Here is a 27,412-nt window from a genome sequence, read left to right as displayed (position 1 = left end):
GAGTCTCGAAACACAGGACTAGTAAGATATCCCTCTGGGAAACGACTCAGCTGAGGAATAGGCTCCTGTAGGGAAACCACCATATTAATTGGCCCTATAAATCAATGTGATGACAAGGTAAAAACCTTGACTGAGTCCTTCCCAGAGGGATATGTGGCTAGTAGAGACGAGCGAACCTGGAGCATGCTCGAGTCGATCCGAACCCGAACTTAGCGGTGGCTGCTGAACTTGGATAAAGCCCTAAGGCTATGTAGAAAACATGGATATAGTCATTGGGTGTATCCATGTTTTTCAGATAACCTTAAACCTTAAAGCTTTATCCAAGTTCAGCAGCCCCAGTTAATCAAATACCAAACGATCGGGTTCGGATCGACTCGAACACGAACCTGGTTCGCTCATCTCTAGTGGCTAGTCCTGTGTTTGGAGACTCTTAAATGAGGCTCCGAGGGCTTTTCTGCACATCAGGCACTATCCTTTTTATTTCTCCAGCACTTTTACTCACTGATCTGACCCCTCTTGCTATACTCTTTGGCAGCATTTTGAATTAAAAAGTTTTAATGTTTGAAAAGTCTGCACCTGCTCTCCTACTCACACTTACTTTTTCTGTCTCTAAACCTTCTCACTGCTTTAGACATTTCTCCCAACCAGATGTCATCTACCACACTGCCCTCGTTTCATCTACATCACTCCACCTCTCCAACACCATATGCATCCATCGCGTAGCAACGGTCGGTGTTATACTGCCAGGCAAATCAACTGCCAGGCAAATCAATTAACCAATGTAAAGTACGGCCGGCTACCGTACTTTACATTGTGTGGTGAACAGCGTCCAGAAATAGGCATATTCATTATTTTAACACTCGTTCTAAAGCAAGGATGTTAAAATAACAATGCCGGAACACAGCGGGCGGCATTGCGTTGACTTGGCAGAGAACTTACAGGAGTTCTTGTGGAGGTAAAGGAGACAATTAGGAATTACTCACATCCCTCAGATATGGAAGTCCTCTAGAACAGTACTTCTGAAACATTTTCTACTAGAGCTTTACCCAACAGAGCAAAGTGATCGGCCTTACCAGAATGACCCAGAGGAAACTGGGGCCTCCCCATCTCTGCTGGTTTTCCATGCAAAAATAAAAATTACTTCATTTGTTTTCTATACTATGTAAAAAATAAGTACAAAATGTTCCTAAAGCAAGGATTATTACAGCTGGGGAAAGAACTGTGCAACTTCTAGTCACCTGAAAAGTGCATGCCCAGCTGTGCCTCACCAGTCACTAGGGGGCACCTCACTGGTGAGAGCTACCTGACAGTTTGAGAAGCATTGCTCTAGAGTGATGTCTGCTCTTTCTAGGTACTCTGCGTTACATCCTGTACATTGGGAAGGACCTCCATGAAAACACTTTGTTTATTGGATTGGTTTTTCACAAAAGTTTCTGTAATTGCCTAATCAGATTTTTCCTTCAGGAACAGGTGTTGTCACAATGTTAGGGACAAACAGGTGTAGTATGAGTATGCATTATAGGCATTTAAGAAAACCCCTCTTATTTAAAACTAGGAGTTAATCAGAACTTAGTTTTTTTAAAAACATTAAAAATCAAAAACTAAAACACTTTATAGTGATTTTATTAGCAGAAAAAAAACAATTTTACAGAAGATATAGAACATTTAGCTAGTCAGACTTCAACAATAAAATTTCTAATGTTGACCAATCAGGATCAGGTGAAGCCAGCTCTCCATTTTAGTTTTTTTTTTCTATACTTAAGAGTCGATTACTATAGCAGGAAGCACAAATGCGAAGTTCTCCTCACGCAGCAAGAATCTGCAAAGAAGGAAAAATAAAAAATTAAATTCTCTACATTTGTACAATATCAATATAACAATATTTTTTAACAAACCATTTCACAAATCCCAGTCTACCACCAGTTCACAAACACAGAAAGGTTTTGATCTATAATTGGGGGGACCATACTACATATTTAGTCGAGTTGCGCAGGTCTTTAAAATTTCTGGCAAAAAAAACAACAACTTTTTTTAACTCCTCAATTCCAACCACTGCTCAGATTGGCCTTCTCTATATGATACTTCTGATTCAATTCATTCTGATTCAAATGCTTAATGTTCTTCTTCAGTCCACATCAAGTGGTAGAAAAGCAAACAAACGTCATACCTATAAAAGAGCAAAAAAACAGTTATTGCCATAAATATACCATCAATTGCCATTTTAACATGTGCATTGCAACACATACATGCCCTGCGATAAATTGCTATTGTTATCTATAAAACAAACAAACAAAAAAAAAAAACAACAGACTTAGCTGCTTATACATGGTTCCACATTGATAACATCCCCCCAGCCGGGTTACCAACACTCCTCCATGCTTGGGCAGCCAAAATCTAACCCCTCTGGGTGAGACTAGGACTAGGCTGACATTTTGGAACAAAACTCTCAGCACATACAGCATCCTGCAAAGAAGAATCAGAGCATATGATACCTGGCACAAGAGCACCAGAGTATACGGCGGCAGACAAAATCATATGGCATCTGGCATAAAAGAGTGTACAGCAGCAGACAAAACAGAACATACAGCAGTGTCACAAAAGCACCAGAGTATACGGCGGCAGACAAAACATCAGAGCATGTGACATTTGGCAAATGCACTAGAATATATGGTGGCAGGCATAAAAGCATATGTCAGGTGTCAAAACAGCACCAGTGTATACGGCGGCAGACAATCATATGGCAGGTGGCATAAAAGAGTGTACAGCAGTAGACAAAACAGAGCATACAGCAGCGTCACAAAAGCACCAGAGTGTACGGCGGCAGACAATCATATGGCATGGGGCATAAAAGCAAAGTATAGACCAGCAGACAAAACAGAGCATACAGCGGTGTCACAAAAGCACCAGAGCGTACGGCGGCAGACAAAACATCAGAGCATATGACATTTGGCACAAATGCACTAGAATATATGGTGGCAGACACAAGAGCATATGTCAGATGGCACAGAAGCACCAAAATATACATCGGCAGACAAAAACAGAGCATACAGTGATGGGCACAAAAGCTCCAGAGTATACGGAGGCAGACCCAAGCACATGTCATCTGGCACAAAAGCACCAGAGTATACGGCGGAAGACAAAATCATATGGCATCTGTCATAAAAGCAAAGTATACAGCAGCAGACAAAACAGAGCATACGGCGGCGTCACAAAAGCACCAGAGCGTACGGCGGCAGACAAAACATCAGAGCATATGACATTTGGCAAAAATGCACTAGAATATATGGTGGCAGACAAGAGCAGGGCCGGCGTCAGCACCCGGCTAAGTAGGGCAAATGCCGGGGCCCCCAGCTCCTCTAGGGGCCCACTCCCGTTTGTTACTACATTTTTTTTGTTAGTAAAAAAGAAAAAAAAGTGTAGTAACAAAGGGGACTGGGCCCCTAGAGGCCGCATGTGACAGTTAGGGGCCCGCCGATCCATACTGGGGCCCCCGAGCACCTGTCTTCCATCACAAATCTTCCCTACAGCCGAGTAGGAAAGGACCTTTGAGTCTGAAGGACCTTTGATGATGTCACGGGTCATGTGATCGGACACATGACCTGATAGAGGGCAGCAGGTAGGCTCTGCAAACTAAGTGTCCTGTATGTGCTGGTTCTTCTACTTGTTTTGTGTATAGAGGTCCTGCTGTAATATATCTATATCTATTACAGCAGTATATATATATATATATATATATATATATATATATATATATATATATATATATATATATATATATATATATATATTACAGCAGGACCTCTATACAGAAAACAACTAGATATCTGTATCTATCTATCTATCTATCTCCTATCTATCTATCTATCTCCTATCTATCTATCTATCTATCTATCTCCTATCTATCTATCTATCTATCTATTTCCCTATATCCTATCTATCTATTTCCCTATCTCCTATCTATCTATCTCCTATCTATCTATCTATCTATCTATTTCCCTATATCCTATCTATCTATTTCCCTATCTCCTATCTATCTATCTCCTATCTATCTATCTATCTATCTATCTATCTATCTATCTATCTCCTATCTATCTATCTCCTATCTATCTATCTATCTATCTATCTATCTCTTTCCCTATCTCCTATCTATCTATCTATCTATCTATCTATCTCCTATCTATCTCCTATCTATCTATCTATCTCCTATCTATCTATCTATCTATCTATCTATCTATCTATCTATCTCCTATCTATCTATCTATCTATCTATCTATTTCCCTATCTCCTATCTATCCTATGAACATGGTGAGACCTCTGGTTCTCTTATATTCAGGCCCTGCAGTTATATACAGTGTGTGTGTATATATATATATATATATATATATATATATATATATATATATATATACACACACTGTATATCACTGCAGGGCCTGTATATAGGAGAACTAGAGGTCTCACCATGTTCATATTATAAATATATATATAATGCTGGTGCTGCTAGTTCTCTAGTATACAGCTCCTGCTCTGTGTGTGTGTATCTATCTATCTATCTCCTCTCTCCTATCTATCTATCTATCTATCTATCTCCTATCTATCTATCTATCTATCTATCTATCTATTTCCCTATCTCCTATCTATCTATCTCCTATCTATCTCCTATCTATCTCCTATCTATCTATCTATCTATCTATCTCCTCTCTCCTATCTATCTATCTATCTCCTATCTATCTATCTATCTATCTATCTATCTATCTATTTCCCTATCTCCTATCTATCTATCTATCTATCTATCTATTTCCCTATCTCCTATCTATCTATCTATCTATCTATCTATCTATCTATCTATCTATCTCCTATCTATCTATCTATCTATCTATCTATCTCCTATCTATCTCCTATCTATCTATCTATCTATCTCCTATCTATCTCCTATCTATCTATCTATCTATCTCCTATCTATCTCCTATCTATCTATCTATCTATCTCCTATCTATCTCCTATCTATCTCCTATCTATCTCCTATCTATCTCCTATCTATCTCCTATCTATCTCCTATCTATCTCCTATCTATCTCCTATCTATCTCCTATCTATCTCCTATCTATCTCCTATCTATCTCCTATCTATCTCCTATCTATCTCCTATCTATCTCCTATCTATCTCCTATCTATCTCCTATCTATCTCCTATCTATCTCCTATCTATCTCCTATCTATCTCCTATCTATCTCCTATCTATCTCCTATCTATCTCCTATCTATCTCCTATCTATCTCCTATCTATCTCCTATCTATCTCCTATCTATCTCCTATCTATCTCCTATCTATCTCCTATCTATCTCCTATCTATCTCCTATCTATCTCCTATCTATCTCCTATCTATCTCCTATCTATCTCCTATCTATCTCCTATCTATCTCCTATCTATCTCCTATCTATCTCCTATCTATCTCCTATCTATCTCCTATCTATCTCCTATCTATCTCCTATCTATCTCCTATCTATCTCCTATCTATCTCCTATCTATCTATCTATCTATCTATTTCCCTATCTCCTATCTATCCTATGAACATGGTGAGACCTCTGGTTCTCTTATATTCAGGCCCTGCAGTTATATACAGTGTGTGTGTATATATATATATATATATATATATATATATATATATATATATATATATATACACACACTGTATATCACTGCAGGGCCTGTATATAGGAGAACTAGAGGTCTCACCATGTTCATATTATAAATATATATATAATGCTGGTGCTGCTAGTTCTCTAGTATACAGCTCCTGCTCTGTGTGTGTGTATGTATATACACACACACACACACACAGAAGGAGCTGTATACTAGAGAACTAGCAGCACCAGCATGATATATATATATATATATAATCCTGTGACTGGGTCTGACTCCTCCAGAGTCCTGACTACTGCAGAGATCAGGAGATACAGGAGGAGAAAGATATGCAGCAGCCGCATGTTTCTTCTGCTGCAAATCTTTCCTCGCCTGTCTCTCCATGATTTGCTCCTCAAAGGGGCCCGCCGAGGCTCTGTCGCCCAAGGGCCCACAAAAAGCTGGAGCCGGCCCTGGACAAGAGCATATGTCAGGTGGCACAGAAGCACCAAAATATACAGCAGCAGACAAAAACAGAGCATACGGTGACGGGCACAAAAGCTCCAGAGTATACGGAGGCAGACAAAACATCAAAGCTCATGACATTTGGCACAAATGCACTAGAATATACAGCTGCAGGCACAAGAGCATATGGAAAGACATTAAAGTTACCACCTGCATATCGCCAGAACACAAAATAAAGAAGGTGTAATAAAAGCTTAAAAAATATATGACAAAAAGATTATTGGCTGATGGCGCCTCCCCTCCAGTTGGGCGAAGACATCTGGTTATCTGGTTTGGTAAAAACTACTGATGCAGAGGTTGGTGGTTTGCGTTCAGTACCTAGACCAGAGAAAGAGGATGATAATTATTCTAAAAGAAACTAGAGCAGACATGAATCTTCAATGTAAACAAAATGTAAGTATCACTAAAAAGGAAAAAAAAAAAAGAAACCTATAATATATTATATATAGACATATACATGAAAAACATTTAAGAAATGTAGATTTAATACCAGACTGAAATATGGCAAAATGTGGTTTCTTCCTTATTGCAGCCAGATCTTCACATTACACGAGTTCTTCACAACTGAAATGGTCGATTACTACATCAGGAAGTAGAGATGCCTGGTCGTCCCACCTGAGAATATGGAAAACAGGCTCACACATTGCGCGCATCTGAAACCGGAGTGGCCTTAAAGCAGTCTTCCACTACTTTACCATCACGAAAGGTTAAGGTCCATAAGGGGAGGGCTTATGTACCTTTATGCCTTTGCGATAACAAATAGCGTTGTACTGCTATGCTATATTCTTAACACCTAAATAAAACCTAAGCAGTCTTCCACTAGTCTACCACCACGAAAGGTTAAGACCCATAAGCCCTCCCTTATGTACCTTTATGACTTTGTGGTCCTAAAAAAGCTTTGTACCGCTAAGGTGTAGTCTTCCACTAGTCCACCAGCACGAAAGGTTTAGGTCCATAAGCCCTCCCCTTATGGACCTTTATGCCTTTGTGATATTGGAATAGCTTCGTACTACTAATAATAAACCTACCTTATGGTAATGATCACATGCAATTTCATTTACTCTTTGATTGAAGCACAGTATGATGAGGTAGGTGGTAGGTTTGTTCTGGTTTCATCCTTGTTGCAGCCAGATCTTCATGTTAGACGAGTTCTTCACAACTGAAGTGGTCGATTACATCAGGAAGTAGAGATGCCTGGTCGTCCCACCTGAGAATATGGAAAACAGGCTCACACACTGCGCGCATCGGAAACCGGAGTGGCCTTAAAGCAGTCTTCCACTACTTTACCATCACGAAAGGTTAAGGTCCATAAGGGGAGGGCTTATGTACCTTTATGCCTTTGCGATAACAAAAATAGCTTTGTACTGCTATGCTATATTCTTAACACCTAAATAAAACCTAAGCAGTCTTCCACTAGTCTACCACCACGAAAGGTTAAGATCCATAAGGGGAGGGCTTATGTATCTTTATGCCTTTGTGGTCGTAAAAAAGCTTTGTACCGCTAAGGTGTAGTCTCCCACTAGTCCACCAGCACGAAAAGGTTTAGGTCCATAAGCCCTCCCCTTATGGACCTTTATGCCTTTGTGATAATGGAATAGCTTCGTACTACTAATAAACCTACCTTATGGTAATGGTCACATGCAATTTCATTTACTCTTTGATTGAAGCACAGTATGATGTGGTAGGTGGTAGGTTTCTTCTGGTTTCATCCTTGTTGCAGCCAGATCTTAATGTTAGACGAGATCTTCATAATTGAAATGGTCGATTACTAAATCAGGAAGTACAGATGCCACGCTGTCCCACCTGAAAACATGGAAAACAGGCTCACACACTGCGCGCATCTGAAACCGGAGTGGCCTTAAAGCAGTCTTCCACTACTTTACCATCACAAAAGGTTAAGGTCCATAAGGGGAGGGCTTATGTACCTTTATGCCTTTGCGCTAATAAAAATAGCTTTGTACTGCTATGCTATATTCTTAACACCTAAATAAAACCTAAGCAGTCTTCCACTAGTCCTCCACCATGAAAGGTTAAGATCCATAAGGGGAGGGCTTATGTATCTTTATGCCTTTGTGGTCATAAAAAAGCTTTGTACCGCTAAGGTGTAGTCTTCCACTAGTCCACCAGCACGAAAGGTTTAGGTCCATAAGGGGGGGCTTATGTACCTTTATGCCTTTGTGATAATGGAATAGCTTTGTACTACTATTTTAAGCTAAGGGATTTACTAGACAACTGAAATTAGAGAACAAGCCAGGGCAGCTCTAAAGTAACTGAACACACTGCTCATCTGAAAGATTAGGGATAAACAACTATCAAAGGGAAAAGATCAACTATTGAAGAAACCAGAGTAGACCTAAACTAAGCAGTCTTCCACTGGTCCACCACCACGAAAGGTTTAGATCCATAAGGGGGGGCTTATGAACCTTTATGCCTTTGTGATAATGGAATAGCTTTGTAGTACTAATGGGATTTGGCTGAAAACTTACCTTATGGTAATGGTCACATGCTGTTTAACTTACCCTTTATACAGCACAGTATGATAAGTTAGGTGGTAGGTTTGTTCTGTTACCTGGTGTAGACTATGGAAAAATAAAGAGCAAAAATAAATAAAAGTCATCACAACTTTGAACACAAATATCTGAATCAGAGACAATGTAAAAAAATTACCTTTGACAATTGCCAGGGACAGATAGTTGCTGTGGACATTTGACGATTGTGCAACAGATTTATACAGTAAATATTTAGATTAGGTTATTGGATTAGGTTAGCTGCTTTTGTAACGATCAGGACCCCATCAGTGTGATTGTAAGGGTTCCTGATAGCGTTTCCTAACCACTGTAGTAGCTCTCCTTACATCTGGTTGGTACGATTGGTGCGCTTCTAATAAAGCAGTGATGGCTAACCTTGACACACTAGCTGTTGCAAAGCTACAATTCCCATCATGTCTGAACAACCTAAGATATGGCTTTGGCTGCCCAGGTATGTTGGGAATTGTACTTTTGCAACAGCTGGAGTTTCAAGGCTATCAGTCACTGTAATAGTCTTCCCCAGTGAGAATCTATGTAAAGAGAGCCAATAACACTCTTCTATGCTTTGCAATGGCTTACCATTCATCAGTGCATGCAATCCAACAATTTTCCGATCTATAATATAATATTGTTCCCACACAGTGAACGTCATAATCTTACTGTTTTTTGTTAATTTTTTTCTGCTATAAAATGTAAGAGCTCAGGGCACAAAAATTATGCCCCATACAGCCTTCGGCTTTGTTCACACAACGTCAAGAATGGAGAAAAAATGTCCGATTTCGCTATTTAAAAAAAGTTAGTTTTTGCCGCAATTTAACTGACCGCAATGGCAATGCATTGGAGTCAATGGGAAAACGGACGTCCAATGCACACTATGCTTGGAAAACGGAAGTTTTTGCCGCGGACGTCAACATAATGAACATGAAAATTTTTAGACGTCTTTTGCAAATAGCGGATTTTTTTTTTTATTAGTAGTTCACACAGTTCTTTTGTAACCTTTCTTTCTCCGTTTTTACTATTAAATTCAATGGACTTTTAAATTAAGACACACCCAAAGGGCAATTAGTAATCCAAAACTAGATTAATGTGCAAACACCAGTCATTGCAAGGGGAGGCAGGCTGCTAAAAAACATCCGTTATTTTAGCCTCAAAATAACGGACGTCAATTTAAACAGAGCTGAAAAAAAACGTGTGAACATAGCCTTCTGGTGAAAAAATAAAAACTGGTCACAGTAGAGTCATTTCACTTTATAATTTGCAAAAAAAAGTTTGTGTTAAAATTTTTTTTTAATTAAAACATTAGAAAAAGCTATGCAAACATGCATATTGTTTTGTTTGGACTGACGTATGGAATACATTTCAGTTTTACCGTAAAGTGCATTACATAGAGACAGGAACCCCAATGTCAACCCATGAATATTTTTGGGTTCCATTATACTTTTTATGGTAAACTAAAAGCCTAGAAAGTACATTTGATCCTGAAAAACAAAAAAACAAAAGCAAACAAGCCCTGGTCATTTAGGCCATTTTGGGTTGGACCATAAAGGGATTAATGTCATGTTGAAAGGGTCTTCTGGAAAAATTACTATTATGTCAGACATCAACGTTAATATTTGGCGTAATCCCTAGTCCAGGACTGAGGGAACAATCCTGGAATAGGGATCACATCACATCGGCCACGTAGACACGTGGTATATTTTTGATATCTGTCTGTGCTTTCAGAATGTAGAAATTTACAATTATAGCTTACAGATAATTCGGTTTTATGAGCCCATCGTGACGGCACCCCCAGGTTTTTTCCTACCCTACACATACCTGCGCATTTTTCCGCCGGCTCCATAGACATCATTCTATGGCCCGGCATATTCTGCGTTTCGCCAGAAGTAGTGACATGTCACTTCTTTCGGTGGATAGCCGAATATGCCGGCCCATAGAATGGAGTCTATGGAGTCGGCAGAAAGGCGCGCGCCCGTGAGCACGTACAGCCGGCGGAATTCCGCGGAGTTTATCCGCGAGAATTCCTCAGTATTAAACCACCCTTAGGAAGAAAAGGTGCTTTCTCAGAAGGATAAAGACAAAGATAGAGAGGGAGAGGGGGGAAAAAGCAGCTTTTCTTTTATTCCTTTTCTTTTTCCTTCTCCCTCTGTCTTTGTCCTTAACTTTATCCTTCGGAGAAAGCACATTTTTCCTTGAGAGGAAACATTGAGAGAGAGGCAAACCGATACCCAGCAGGTAGGAAAAACGCAGTGGTGCTGTCATGATGGTGAATTGTAAAAATGCTTTTATTCTATAGTAGTAGAAGAATGAAAGGTTTCCCAGAGCTCCTGATGTGCAACAAGTTGTACCACCTCCTTGCTCCCACCCACCACCCCGACCCTCTTGGGATTCAGCTTGCAGGTGTCAAACAGGAAGGGGAGAGAAGGCATTCCAGAGAGGAGAAGAGACATTCCAGATTTCCCAAACCACTTTAAAGGGGTTTCCCTGCACTACAAAAACATGGCCACTTTCTTCTATCTTTTGTGGGCTTGCAAGAAGTGTGGTAGGGTAGATATTTAAGGCGTTATGCAACACATGGCCACTTTTGCTCCATTCTTGTCTCCAGATTAGGTGGAGTTTGACACTCAGCTCCATTAATATAAATAAATCTTAATTGTAAACCACACCTGAACTGGAGACAAGAGTGGTGTAAAAGTGGCCATGTTTTTATAGCGCTGGATAACCCCTTTCATTGGAGGAAAGGAGCGGCCATATCAAGAGAAGGAAAGTTTACTATGAAGATATTTGAAAAAAATATTGTAACTATTAGTCAAGACGGGAATAGCTTTTTAACATTATCAAGCCTTTGACATGATATTTTATCAGATATAGGATCTGTATTCATAATCAAAAAATTCAATCTTACCTTATAATTGTAGATGCAATATGTTTTCTGATTCAATGAGGAGAGTAGCATGGTGTGGTAGGAAGCTGCTTTATCTTCTACATTTAGCACCAAGTAGTAGAATAAGCGTCTCATATCTTTAAGAGAACAAACTACTATAAGGATGGGCTAAGGATGGTGAGATATGACTAGAAAATATGACTATATAGTAGCTGCTTGCACACAATGCCACACCGATAACCCCCCTCCCCAGTTACCAACACAACTTGCACACAATGCCACACCGATAACCCCCCTCCCCAGTTACCAACACAACACCATGCTTGGACAGCTACTACCAAACCAGCTGGTATTTACCATGGGCAGATATAACTAGATATTATAGCTGCTTGCACACGGTGCCACTGTATGATGGTAGTTCCTTCCATTTGGGGCAGACAGATGATAAATGGATCTTGTAGAAGGTGATGCAGGTTGTATTCTCACTTTTTCGAGGATTTGTGTTCCATACACATTCCTGCAAAAGGATAAAAATGTTTAAAAAAAAGATTTTTAGAAAAAGTAGAAAGACACAACCGATTTATTAGAGACGGAAAAAGGAAGTTTTTTCCCTCTCCTTTTCTTTTTCCTTCTCCCTCTCTCTTTGTCCTTTTCTTTATCCTTCTGAGAAAGCACATCTGTCCCCAAGGAAGAGAAAACATTGAGAGAGAGGCAAATATATAGAGGGTAGGAAAAACCCCGGTGGTGCTGTCATTATGGCGAATTGTAAAAAGCCTTTAATTTTTTTTAACTATAGAATAAAAGCATAACTATAATTAGTCAAGATGGGAATAGCTTTTTAAGAACATTATCAAGCTTTTGACATGATATTGTATCAGATATGGGATCTGTATTCATCAAAAAAGGCAATCTTACCTTATAGTCTTAGATGCAATATGTTTTCTGAATTAATGAGGAGAGTAGCATGGTGTGGTAGGAAGCGGCTTTATCTTCTACATTTGGCACTAAGTACTAGAATAAACTTCTCATACCTTTAAGAGAACAACTACTATAGGGATGGGCAGATATGACTAGATAATAGCTGCTTGCACACAATGCCACACTGATAACCCCCTCTCCTGAGTTACCAACACAACACCATGCTTGGACAGCTACTATCGAACCAGCTGGGATGGGCGGACATTTACCATGAAGGTAAATGGTAAATTGGATAGGTTAAAGATGGCCAGATATGACTAGATAATAGCTGCTTGCACACAATGCCACACTGATAACCCCCTCTCCTGAGTTACCAACACAACACCATGCTTGGACAGCTACTATCGAACCAGCTGGGATGGGCGGACATTTACCATGAAGTTAAATGGTAAATTGGATAGGTTAAGAATGGGCAGATATGACTAGATAATAGCTGCTTGCACACAATGCCACACTGATAACCCCCCTCCGAGTTACCAAACACAACACCGTGCTTGGACAGCTACTATCGAACCAGCTGGTATTTACCATGGGCAGATATAACTAGATATTATAGCTGCTTGCACACATTGCCATTGTATGATGGTAGTTCCTTCCATTTGGGGCAGACAGATGATAAATGGATCTTGTAGAAGGTGATGCAGGTTGTATTCTCCCTTTCACGAGAATTTGTGTCCCATGCACATTGGCACACCAGGTGTTCCTGCAAAAGGATAAAAATGCTGTTAAAAAAAGTACAAAAGTACAAAAGTACAAAAACACGACTGATTTCTTTATCACAGAGCTATAGAAGGAAGCTGATCTGTAACAGCAGACATGGAGAGATGTGGCCCAGGTTTATCCTGTACCTACGAGATATCCCAAACATGTTAGTTATTCATGACGGCCAAAAAATAAATTTATGAAAATAAAGGAACTGCGATATGTTGCAGAACTTCAGACTTTCAGCTTCCAAGGTAAAAGGCCATATGTTAATTTATTGGTTTGCTGCAGAGATTTTCCAAATACATTTAAAGAGGACCTGTCATCCCCCCCGTGCCGGGGTGAAAGGCTCCCGATCCCCGCTAGAGCCCCCTATACTTACCTCCTGAGATGAGTCCGATGCCCTTAGAGAATGAATGGTGAGCGCGCCGAGGGCTTCAGGCGCTGAAATCTCAGTCACTGGATCAAGAAGCAGGACCAAGTAAGTATCGGGGGCTATAGTGGGTGGTCGGGATCCTGTCACGTGGGGTGACAGGTTCCCTTTAAGTTATTCCCTTGAAATACAACTTTATTATAACAAATGTATACTTTTCTTAATATAGCCACTTCCATCTGCTGCCACAGATAAACAAAAATGTTTCCATTTTAATGAAGTTATATTACAAAGTATTAAAGTAAAATTACAAATCGAGCAATGTATAACAATTTTTTTTTAATAAATAGAGTTTTCAGAGTACCATTTTAAAGGGGACCTTTAATTCTTTCATGACCTGGGGTCAGTGATGCCTCAATGCCCAGGTCGTGATTGGACATCAGCTTATGGGATCAAAATGATCTGTCCGTATCTCTGCCCCCTGCCGCTGGTACTATCTTGTATCAGCGGCAGGGGAGAGAGGGGAGGGGGCAGAGCTCACAGGCTCATGCCCGCACACCCAGCCTTCCCTTCCGACCCCGCCGGCTTCCGTAGCCAGGAAACCAGAAGCCTGAGGCTTACGGTTTCCATGGCTACCATTGAGGCTCTGCAATCAGTTCACAGAGCCCCGATGGACACCGGAGAGAGAATCCCTCTATAGAATTCTCTATCTGGAGCCCTATAGCTGCTATGGTCGTGCTGACTGCAGTATCTCTAGGGTTAACTCAGCACTGGAGCGCGGCTCCGGTGCTGAGAGTTGTGGCGGGTCCCTGGCTATCACTGATAGCCGGGACCTCCTGCGGATGATACAGGCGCAGCTCCAACGCCTGTGTCATCCTAGAGCGTTAATTAACGTCGATGCAGCACCAGGCATAGGCTGCAGCGACGTCAATTAACAGTGGGGCAGCGGGAGGGGTTAACAAGCAATGTAATCTGCAGGCAAATCAAGTTACAGATTTAACACAAACCTTTGTACTATTCCTTAAAATAGGATCCTATTTAAAAAAAAAAAATTAATATAAATATATAGTCCAAAAGTAGGTGGACAGGATGTGTAATAGGGAAAAGGAGGGAGAGCTTTATCAAACATGGTGTATAGTGAAACTGGCTCAGTTGCCCCTAGCAACCTCTGTACTGTTCCACTTTTCATACCTCACAGACTCTTTGGAAAATGAAAGGTGGAATCTGATTGGTTGCTAGGGGCAACTGAGGCAGTTTCACTTTACACCATGTTTGATAGCTCTCCCCTTCATAACCCTATTACACATACTGTCCACCTACTTTTGGACCACCCTGTAAAAATTGAGATATATATATATATATATATATATATATATATTATATATATATATATATATATATATATATATATAGGATTCATAGCATTGGGACTACCTCTTATAAGCTCTCCAGCTGATGAGAGTTCTAGCTTGGCAACAGCTTGAAAATACACTGGTTTCCAGCTTTTCTCAAACTACAACTTCCATCATGCCTCATGTTTTTTAGTTTGCGACACACACAGCAGATACGTAACAGATTTGATACTGTGTTCAGTTACTTGGATCTAATCTGCTGCGTATCGCAGCAGTAAATACGCAGCGTATAAGCCGTGTGTTTGTACCCTAAAGGGGTTATGCAGCGCTACAAAAACATGGCCACTTTTCCCCCCTACTGTTGTCTCCAGATCAGGTGCGACTTGCAATTAAGCTCCATTTACTTCAATGAATAGAGTTTCAAAACCCCACCCAAACTGGGGACAACTGTAGGGAGAAAGTGGCCATGTTTTTGTGGCGCTGGATAACCCCTTAAGGCCAAATAATAATTAATATATAATTAATAATAATAAATAGAGTCTACAACAAAACTACAACTCCCATCATGGATTATGTTGCCTATGCACAATGGGTGTTGTAGTTTGTGCAACAGGTGAGGAGAAACAGGTTGGGAGTTATACTTGCTGGCAGCTATAGTTCCACAGCAGTTCCTGGAACACATCCTAAAGGCAACTAACCTGGGACAGTGTAACAGAACAGTACAGAAGGGGCAGGACACTGGATACTGTCTGAGCCAATAGAAGCAACACACATGGAAGGGCATAAACAATAATGTAAGAGAACCCAACACTAGTGCATACGGTATAAGTGCAGATGAAAACATAGTAGCAGATACAAATAGTAACAATCAGCAATCAGTGAAGCACAACACATTGGGACATTAAATCCCCCTCCACCCAATTTCACTACAGGTTTCACTTACTGTGTCCAGAGCTGCATGTTTCAATTTCCCTCCAAAACTTTGCAGTGCACCCTTCCTAATCTTCCCCAGGAAACCTAAACTGTATTACAGCTGCTGTATTTAAGGCCCCTTAATTAGCTGGCTGTGCCCCCTGCAGAGCTGCAATCACAATCACCTGCTGAACACATTTAAAGTGTATCTGACATTACAATGGACTTCTGTTTTTTAGTTTTTCATCAAAATCCTAACATTATTGTAATTTACTTTATAAATAATAATAATAATAATAATAATAATAATTTACTTCCATTAAAATATCTGTAAAAATTAAATAAATAAAAAAAACACGATTAGCAGTACAGTTGCTGACTCCTATCATGGATGAGGCTCTCCAAGCATGATGGGAGTTGTAGCTTTACAACAGATGAGTGATAGTGCTGGACACTGTTCCCCGTCCTGTTTCTCTCCAACTGCAAAACCACAACTCCCATCATGCCTGGGGAGCCTTATCCATGATGGGAGTTGTAGTTTTGTTGTAAACTGAAAATCACTGGTTACAATTTTTGGTTATCACTAGTGATGAGCGAGCATGCTTGTCCAAGCTTGGTACTCGATCGAGTATTAGGGTACTCGATGGTACTCGTTACTCGGACGAGCATCTCGCGATACTCAAGGAAATCTCATCATCTGTTTCCCGTAAGTTTGGGCGCTTTTTCTCAGCCAATAAACATGCAGGAGACTCTTTGGTACATCCTGCAATGACATGGGACCCATACATGTCATAGAAAAATTACCAAAACAAAATGAAACCATAACATGACAAGGTATTGCTGAGTCCCTTCATCTATCCCCTATCGACCACTACTCCCCCACTAGAACCCCTTATTCCACACACCCCCTCCCCCCTTTACCCCATTAAACTGAGGACACCTCTTTTAACGTTGGAAAAAATTGGCCATAACAGCCTCTTTATTAAAAGTGCTTCCAATAATTAACAAACATAAAATAAAATAAACAACAATAATAACAATAACATTAGTTAACCCATTATGTCTAGGGAGGTCTGGCAGAGCACCCTGCAGCAGCACCAGTATTACTGGCTATCCCCCCAGCCGCACCGCGCCGACTCAGGGACTGACAAATCTGTCACCTGGCACTGCACCACTTTCCTTCCACAATCCACCAAACAAGCGGGGAGTATCATCCCTCTTATGGGTCCCCATCCGAATTACCACATTAACGTGCCCTGCAAGACCTCCCTACCGCCATACGATCAGGCGTGACCCCTTACGCCTGAGAGTCCCGCCACACCTTCAGCGCCTTCTCGATACCCTCCTGAAGCCCCAAGCACCAGATGTCTGTGCCCACCCTGTTAAGATGAACCCCATCATCCAGCATATGGCCAGGAGCAGGAGTTTCCAAATACCCATGTCGCACAGCAATCCCCCCATTCCGAAATATAAAACTAGATACGGCCCTGTTAACCTTGCGCCTTGCCCTATTTATGCAATCCACGGATCTGGCATAACGCCAATTCAGCCGTGCCACAATGTCCAACCAGACTACCACAATGCCAGGGAACAATGACCAGAGGCGGAGGACATCAAACTTAATGTCCATAATCAACTCCCGTGACGACCTCACACCCAGGTCATTGCCCCCGACATGAACCACCAACACATCTGGAGAGCGATCCATCCTAGAATAAAAATGGACCTCCGGCAGTAGCCCGCTCCACAACATTCCTCCTATACCTATCCATCTAATGACGGCCTCACTTCTCTTGAATCCCAGCTGCCGTCCGCCAGGCCTGACGTCGGCTCTTCGAGTTCCCCTCCGCACATACGAGTGGCCCACTCTCCACACGAGGCCCGAACCGTCAGCTAAAAGGGAGGGGGAAACGCAAACAAAACAACACAGTAAGGAGACATTCACAAAGCATGCAAATCCACAACCCACACCAAAAGGAGGGAAAGGACAGGAAATACAGCAATCATGCACACACCAAGTCAGGCTGCACATAGAGTCGATACCGTCTGGATTCCCAGCGCCCCATACGCATCACCACCTCCTCAGGCAGATTCCACCTGGCCGCCTCTGTGGCAGCCCCAATCCTAAAGGAATGAAAATTAAACTCCGACACACGAAGATTCAAACATTGCAACAATCTCTTAAAAATAGCCACAAACTGAAACCGCAAAAGGGACCTCCCATCCCGATGCACCAACAGAGGACCCCCAACCATGGCCCGAACACCCAAAAAGCTAGGCACACAACGAACCGGGCAAGCTACACAACCCTCCACACCGTGCAAACCACCCGAACGCCTCTCCCTGCCTGTACAGTCTTAGTCCGCCTAAGCCAGCAAACTACAGTATCAGTACCGCACTGCACATCAGCAAACTGCAAACCCCCACCACTCACACAAGAACGACTAACCAACTCCCCGATTCTAAACGCCCCAAAAAAGGCCAAAGAATAAGCTGCACTAAACAATCTATGTTCATAATCATCACGACACACCCCAGCCAACTGACCCAACAATTCCAGCAAAACCCCAAACGTCACCGGTCTCCGGCCATCCGGCGGAGAAGCCCTGAAAGCATACCCCTTCAGGGCCTGCCGCACCAAAAAATGTTTGGTGACATCAACTACCTGAAAGGCCTTGAACCAGAAGGCCAAACTTCCGCTGCATCCCAGACTTCGAAACTTTCCTAGAAAAGGAATCCCCAATCCAAAACAACAAAACAGGCAACACATCCCCATACAAAGGATCACAACTCACCTCGAGACAAAGTCCCTCCCATTCCCGCCATACCGCACTGTATGCCCTCCACGTCACCTCACTCAATGACCGCCGCAGAAGGTCTAACGCTGTCCGAACGCCAGGTTCCAGAGTCAGGGAGGACAAGGCTCGCCATGCTGCTCCGCGTCCGGCGCCAACCGACGGAACCTGTCCCACTGAAACCAAGAGAGGGCATCAGCAACAGAGTTAGACACACCAGGAACATGTTCCGCCACCAACCATACATTCAAGGATAGACACAACAATACCAGGTGACGCAATAACCGCACTACTGGAGGGGAAGACGCCGTCAAGGAGTTGATGGCATAGACCAAAGCCAGGTTGTCATAATGAAACCGCAACCGTCTGTTACCCAACTCCCCCCCCAAACCTCTAAGGCAGCCACAATAGTGAACAACTCCAACAAGGCAAGGTTAGTCAGGAACCCCGCCTCTCTCCAAGAAACCGGCCACTCCCCAGCAAGCCACCGACCCTGAAAATAGGCCCCGTAACCCACGCTCCCCGACGCGTCAGTATAGAACTCCAACCCTGCATTATCAGCCCACTCCTCCTGCCACACCGACCTCCCATTGTATCGTGCCAGAAAATCACTCCACACTCGTAAATCCTCTCTATGCTCCCCATTCAAACGGATAAAATGTAGCGGGCTCCTAACTCCTGCCATAGCCAAAGACAAACGCCTACAAAATATCCGCCCCATAGGGATAATCCGACAGGCAAAATTCAGCTTACCCAGCACAGACTGCAACTGACGCAAGCGCACCTTCCTAGCCACTCTCAACTCCCCCACCACCTGCACCAAGTCAAGCAATTTGTCCTTGGGTAACCTGCATTCCATAGCCACCGAATCTATTTCGATCCCCAGAAAACGGATAGTGGTAGTAGGCCCCTCCGTCTTCTCAGGAGCTAAGGGGATACCAAAACGCTGCGCAATCTGCTCAAGAGTATGAAGCAACACCGAACACACCCGGGACCCTGGAGGGCCGATGCACAGGAAATCATCTAAATAATGCAAGAGTTCAGACCCGCCTCCTTCCGGACCACCCACTCAACAAAGGTGCTGAAACACTCAAAGTACGCACAAGAAATCGAACACCCCATCGGGAGACAGCGGTCCACATAAAAAGAGCCGTTACACATGCACCCGAGGAGGTGAAAACAGTCCGGGTGAACCGGCAGGAGCCTGAATGCCGCCTCGATATCCGTCTTGGCCATAAGGGCCCCCGGACCCAATCGGCGCACCCAAGCCACTGCCCTATCAACCGGAACATATGTCACCGAACACAACTCATCATCAATACCGTCATTCACAGAGAAACCTTCCGGGTAAGACAAATGATGTATGAGACGGAATTTATTGGGCTCCCTCTTAGGAACGACTCGCAATGGGGATACCCGCAAGTGAGGCCAAGGAGGCTCCCTAAAGGGGCCCGCCATACGACCTAACGCCACCTCCTTCCCTAATTTATCGGCCACTATCTCAGGGTGCATTCTAGCAGACTTTAAGTTCCTGGAGCGAAAAACCGGAGCATCAACCAAAAAGGGGATGCGAAAACCAAAACGAAAACCCTCCTCCAAAAACCGTGCAGCGCTTGCATCAGGATATCTACTTAGGTACGGGACCATCTCGTCTACCTTCACCGGTGTCACCCCTCTTGTTAACAGCGTCCGATTGTCCGCCCTTTGGTTTCCTGAAGTCCCGCAATGCCAGCATTCATGTTTGAAGCGGCAGGTGCCTGGGAAATGACACTGCCCTTCGTTAAACTGCCAACAGCAACCCTGTCGGCGAGAGGCCGGGGGGCCCTGTGTCTCAGAGACACCCCCAGCCCCAACCCGAAACGGCTGCTGAGGCAAACGCGCTGCCACCATGAGTCGCATCCAAAGACTGATGCTGTGGAGCCTTCTCACCAATAACGCATGCTAAAATACAAAAGGCCTGCAACCAATTAGAAAAGGTACGGGGGATAAGGCGATATTGCCGCCGCTCCTCCTCCTCTTTCTTGGACTCCGTCACTTTCACCCTGTCCAAGTTAAATTTTTCCAAAAATCTCGACGTATTCGTCTTTCCAGATTTTTTCCCTGACTTCCTGTTGAAGGTGCGCCCCCAAGGGGCCATCAAAACAGACATAGACCTCTCCCCGAGCTGCATCGTCCAAACGGACCGGATCCACCACAGGGTCAGAGGCAGTTGACGCTGCCACCGGCGCAGGCGCAACCCCCAAGACCGCATCACCCCCTTGCGTGTTAACTGCAGCTGCCTGATTCCCACCCGACGTAACCTGGACACCCCCTGGACCGCCCGCCTCCACCCAAGCACTAACCGGGGATGGCGCCGCAAAGGGACCTATACCCGCCACTAAAGGGCCCACCCAATCACTCTGCGCAGACACACCAGGGACAGCAGAAGAGACAGATGCTAACGAATTCCCAACCATCCACACAGAAGAAGAAGAAGCAAGCGGAAGAAGAGAGGACAGAGAGGGGTTAGGCTCACCAAGCTGACTCTGGCCAGGCGCCGGAACAGCCGAACGCCCGGATCCGCGATGACGGAAGCCTTCGTCTCCTGACTCTTCTCCTGAACTCTCCGGCGCCCAGGACCCGGTGTAAGCCGCCTGCCTCTGTGCGTCATCTCTGCTGGGCCCGGCCGCAGCCACGACCATCGACACCGGTCCTGTCCGACTGGAAGGAGGAGCCACCTGGCGGGACGAACTCCTGGACCCTCTACGACATCGGGCTCCCTCCGCCTGGTGAGCGAAGGTAGCGGGCGGAGCTCCTGCTCCCCCACGGACATCTCTTGCTGCAGCAGCAGCACCTGCGTCAGCTGAAGGGGACAGGCGCTGGGCACCAGGGACCTCTTGTAAGGCTGCCTCTCCGATCTGCAGCTCAGGAGAGGCAGCCGCACTGCTCCAGGAGGGGCCAGGGGAAGAGAGGAGGGAGGAGGGGGAGGCCAGGAGAGAAATCCCCTCCTCTGCAAAGTCCACCTGCTGGGACCCTCTCCGCCGCTCCCCTCGAGCACCCAGCAGCGGTGGGGTTAAGGTGGAGGGGCCGGCCAGTGGAAGGAGGGACAGGGAAGATGGGGCAGGCCAGGGGGCGGGGCCTCCCGCAGCAGCAAGGTTCTGCGGTGCCGCCGGATTCCTCCTGGCTCGAGCAGCAGGTGAGCTCCTGCCCTGCTCCCCGGAGCCGACCGGAGGGTCCCTGGAGGGGCTCCCTGGCCGCCGGGACCGGGCGGGAGCCCGTGTGCGGGCCGCGTTAGGCCGCCGGCAATCCGGAGGGGGCGGAGAGAGAGGCCAGGTGAGGGGGGAGGAGCGGGGCCACCAGAGGAGAAGGCCGAGCCGCGCGATTCCTTCCCGGCCGGCCACCAGCAGCATGGCGGGCCTGGCCGCCGGCGCCGACCAGAGGGTCCACGCGAGGGGCTCCTGGCTCGTCGGGACCGCTTAGGGCTGGATGAGGGGCTGAGACGGACCGGCGGGCGGCTCCTGCGCGCCCGCATAGCTCTGGCCGTCGGAGGGGGGTCCAGGTCAGGGACTGGGTGGTGGGTGGGGGCGGGTGAGGGAGGCACAGGTGGGGGCTCCATGGCTAACCTCATCTGTTCCTCCAGCCAGGAAGCCCCGTGCTGTGCCACCAACCCCCGGAGGGACTGAAGAAAGGTCTGGTCTGCCATCCGGATCCTCGACAGTAGCAGCAGCAGTAACTCTCCACAGACGAATCCGGCAGCTCCTCGTGGGCACCTCCGCGCTGAATCGGGTCCGGCAAGAACTGTAGCTCCACCTCTTCCTCCTCTTCTTATAACACCGCGTCCGTTGGTAAGTGACTCACCTAGCAACTCCCGCATTTTCTCCTCAAACCCCTCACCCCCTCCCAACTGGCTCACACTTAACCCCTTACTGCCCCACTTAACCCCTTGAACTACATTCCCAGCTAACCTAGTCATGCTGGGCCTCCGCTAGGTCTGCGCCTCCGCTCCGAGCCCTTCCTTAAACCACCAGTCCATCTCTACACTCATTCTTCCACACAGACAACCCATATACCTATATACAATATATACAATATATACACACACAATAAAACCAATTTGAGCTATACATATTAATAAACTATATAGCCTACTATATACAAACCTATATACACTACTATATACAAACCTATATACACTACTATATACAATACGCCACTATATACTATACACCTATATAAATAACTAAATGTGAACTCCCTGGCCCAGTTGCATTGTGCACAACCTAATGCCACAGACATAATTCTACTCAACCCAACACCAACTAAACAAGACATAATTACACAAATAAACTAAAACTAAACAAGACTTGATAGAAAAAGAATAACCTACAATTAAACAATACATATAATAATATTTTTTTATTTTTTTTTGGGCCCTGAGCTGGTCCCGTATCCCATGCCCCCAGTACATGATAAAAGACGTCCATGAACCAGCCCAGGATTATATATATATATATATATATATATATATATATATATATATATATATATATATATATATACAGTGGTACCTTAGTTTAAGAGTAAGTTGGTTTAAGAGCTCACAGTTTTTCAAAATTGTGACTTGGTTTAAGAGCATTGCTTTGGTTTAAGAGCTCCCTGTACTGGGTGGGAGCGCAAGTGGGGGAGGGACATGGTCTGCATAGCGGGGTATACAGCCCTGTACTCTGACCCAGGAAGTCTCCCTCACCTTCCAAATAATAGGAGATCAACTTCAGGCTGGGGCTTGCATCAGGGGACAGGACTGTGGAGGTAATCTCTTCATAGCTGTAACCCCTCTCTCCCCGGTCAGTGAGTGCTGCTATACTGTGCCCACATCTGCCCTGCTCCTTCCTTCATGCTCCCTGCAGTTTCTGTCAGCCCTTGTGTGCCCCATCCTCTCCATTACTGTACAATAATTTATAATATCACATATTCTGCTGTTTCTGAATGTTTGTTTCATTTGTTTTACATGTTATTCAACAATAATAAATCATTATTTTTGGGGTGTGGAACCAATTGTTTGCATTTGAATGATTTCTTATGGGAAAATTTGCTTTGGTTTAAGAGTGGATTTGGATTACAAGCATGGTCCCAGAACGAATTATGCTCGTAATCCAAGGCACCACTGTATATATATATATATATATATATATATATATGTCCCAACAAAGTCCCACAGAAGCCCCCTCCCCCCTTTTACCCACCACCCAACCTATCACTAAACCCCAACCCCAGGTGCAAACAAAACATATATAATATATACAGTATATACAATTTACACAAACATACAAAGACAATCACAATACGCAAACTTATGAAAAAATATATAACAATAATGAGACTTCTCAGCCCCACACACAGCCTGAAAGCCCAAGTTCAGCGCCTGCAAGCCCTATACTCCAGTATCTCTACAGCACAAAACAAAAGACTAAGGTGTTAGCATCAGCCCACCACCAGGAGAGGAGATGCAGGCTAAGGAACCTTATAGGCAAAGCCCCTCCAAAGACAAGAGGCCCTACCAGCCCCCAGCCTCTCGTACTCCAGAGAGCGCGCCTTCACCAGGTCACCGAGTATGCCCCTAACCACCTCATCCACAGGGAGGATTTTACGCTGCGTCGATACTAAACACTGTGCACTCCACGTGTGGTGCCTGACCACTATGCTGACTAGGAATAAAGTGCTCCGGTCCCAGCCACCAAGGTTTCTGAATGCTCCATAGGCCCATTCCGCATAGGAGAGGCGGGCCAACCTGGGCCACACGATGGAAGCGCCCACCCAGTTGTAAACCTCTGTATTAAAGGGACAATGAAGCAGAAAATGCTACATGCTTTCCAGCATGCCTCCACACTCCTCCCGGGGACATCCCCGATCCTCAGAGCTCCTGCACTTCAGATTGTCCCTCACATACAGTTTCCCATGGAAGCAGCGCCAAGCCAAGTCCCGAAACTTCAAGGGGATCCTGATGGAATTCAATAGGCCCAAACCCTCTAGATCCCAGCTTGGGCAATCCTTAAGCGCCAGCAGTTTTTGGAAACAGGACGACAGGACCCTATTGTCAAGGAAGAGTCCTAATCTCCCACATCCCCAAACCCCACCGACGAATGACCTTCAGAACCAGGGTAGCATAAGCCGTAAGATGCCGGTGTGGTGTGCGGAGATCCTTCACTTGCCCTCCTGTCTCGCTTTCCTGGAAGAAAGGCCCAAACCATCCCCTACAGGAGAATACCCACGGAGGAGCCCTCTCTTTCCAGAGGTTTGCAATGTTGGTCTTAAGAAAGGTATTCACCAGGAACACCACGGGGTTGACCATACACGACCCCCCTTGTCTCCTCATACGGTAAGTAACCTCCCTCTTGACTAGGTTCAGTCTATTCCCCCATAACAGCTGGAAGAACACACTGTAGACCCGAGTCCAGAGAGGTTCTGGCAAAATGCAAACACTGCCCAGATATATCAACAAAGGGAGCAGGAATGTTATGATCAGGTTAACCCTTTCCCTGAGGGTCAAAGACCAACCCTTCCACTGATCCACCCTCTGAGCGGCGATCTTGAGCCTGCTGTCCCAGTTTTGTTTGGGGTAATCCCCTTGGCCAAATTCGATGCCGAGAACTTTTGCAGACTCCTGGGGCTCTGGAAGGGTGTCCGGGAGATCAAATCCAGGATCTCCACCTCCCAGCCAGAGACTCTCACACTTATCCTGGTTGATCTTGGACCCAGATGCTTCTGAGTAGCGCTCCACCTCTGACATCACACACCGCACCGCGAGGAGACGAATATGGTGACATCATCGGCGTACGCTACCACCCTCAGAGTGGAATCCGGCACCGCAGGGTCCATTCTCACCCCTGTCAACGGTCCATAACAGTGGGCTTAAGGTCTATAGCTGTCAGGTAATGCTGGGAGTTGTAGTTCACAATTTATGGGGTTAGGTGTTACATTTTTTATTCATGTAAAATGAATACCCCAAAACTATGTTACACCTAACCCCATAGATTGGGAACTACAATTCCCATAATGCCCTGACAGCTATAGACCTTTAGGAACTTCTGGGAGTTGTAGTCCTCCCAACATAATATAGTTTTTATTAAGGTAAAATGGATACCCCAAATTTATCTATTTTGTTGGGAGAAATACAACTCCCAGCAGTTTCTGAAGGTCTATAGCTGTCAGGGCATGATAGGAGTTGTAGTTCCCAATCTATAGGGTTAGGTGTTACATAATTCTGGGGTATTCATTTTACATGCCTAAACAAATGTAACACCCAATCCCATATATTGTGAACTACAACTCCCAGCATGCCCTGACAGCTATAGACCTTCAGGAACTGCTGAGAATTGTAGCTCCCAGTATGTCCAACAAGATTATATGGTATAAAGTCTGTGTGCTGCTGTGACATTTTATCATGAAATTTTCCCTGTACGGTAAGTGGGCCTGTATGTGTTGAAATGCCAGGGCCGATTTTCAGTCCCAGTCCGGCCCTGCCCACAAAGTAATGGTACCCTTATTCTGTCACAAGATTATAGTGTTTCCATTGTGCCCCTTCAAGGTTATAGTGCCCCCACAAGGTTGTTTTGCTCTCACATGGGCATAATGCCTCCCTTTGTACCCCTCACAGGGTAAGGCCATGTTCACACAACCTAAGTTTTGACTTAATGACGGCAACAACGATTCGCAACAACGGCCGCGATTAATTCAAAACTTACGTGCACTGCAGTAAGAAGGAATCCCGGACACATAGTATACACTCTGGCCTGGAACCCTAGCAGCTGTGCAAAAAACTGACAAGTCAGTTTTGTGCGGCCGCTATTCATTAAATAGCGGCCGCACAAGCCTGACAAGTCACACAATGGAGCGTGCGGCTCATGGTCATGGTAAATTAGGATTCGGAGAACGGCCGGTGTTTTACGCCGTGTGAACATGGCCTAATAGTGCCCTACTGTCATCCATAAGGTTTCATTGCTCCACATTATACTACCGTTCCTCCTCTTTGGCCCTGGCATTTACTGACTATTCTTAATGCCGTGCTTCACGTGGGCACCAGGAGTGTCCTGAATCATCTTCCCCAGAAGTGAAGCTGACAAGGGAAGAAGATTCAGGTTACTTGTGCTTCCTGCTAGCTTAGGGGCCCGGTTACATCTGTGGCCTCTGTGACCCATATCACTATGCCACTGCACAGCCATATTACAGCTCCCGTTTGTATGGAGTTAATAAGGCCTGCACTGTACCTCTACATGTCTTCATTTTTATGGATTTTTTTTTCCCCGTTGGGTTCCGCACAGCGTTACCATATGTTACAGTAGTTATTTCCTGATTTCTTTGATGTCCTTTAGATCCTGCCTATAGAAGCCACCATTTCATAAGCCTCCATTATTACCCTTTTCTCGGTCTAATGATCCTCTTACAGGATTGTAGTGTTGAGGATCATGACTGTTGCTGGCAGCATCAAAGATTTCTAGTCTCCAAAGAAGTAGACTCATACAGGGTAAATGTTTAAGGTTACTGTCCCTTTAAAAACTTTAGACAGAAGGTGTTAATTTATTATCAATGCAAAAAGGAAATCAGATACCGTATAGCTTTAACATAATATTTACTTTGTTGTCTATAAAACTGCATATCAAATATGTTACTGTGACGGCAGTCACCCGGCCGGGACGAGAAGACGGGTTCAGCTGGTTCTATAGGATTCTAAGCTTCAGGAGTCAAAAGGAAGTCATGAATAATAATGACTTC

Source organism: Dendropsophus ebraccatus, chromosome 11 (assembly GCF_027789765.1).
Source record: "Dendropsophus ebraccatus isolate aDenEbr1 chromosome 11, aDenEbr1.pat, whole genome shotgun sequence".
In the NCBI taxonomy this organism is placed as follows: domain Eukaryota; kingdom Metazoa; phylum Chordata; class Amphibia; order Anura; family Hylidae; genus Dendropsophus; species Dendropsophus ebraccatus.
This window is presented reverse-complemented; position numbering follows the sequence as displayed.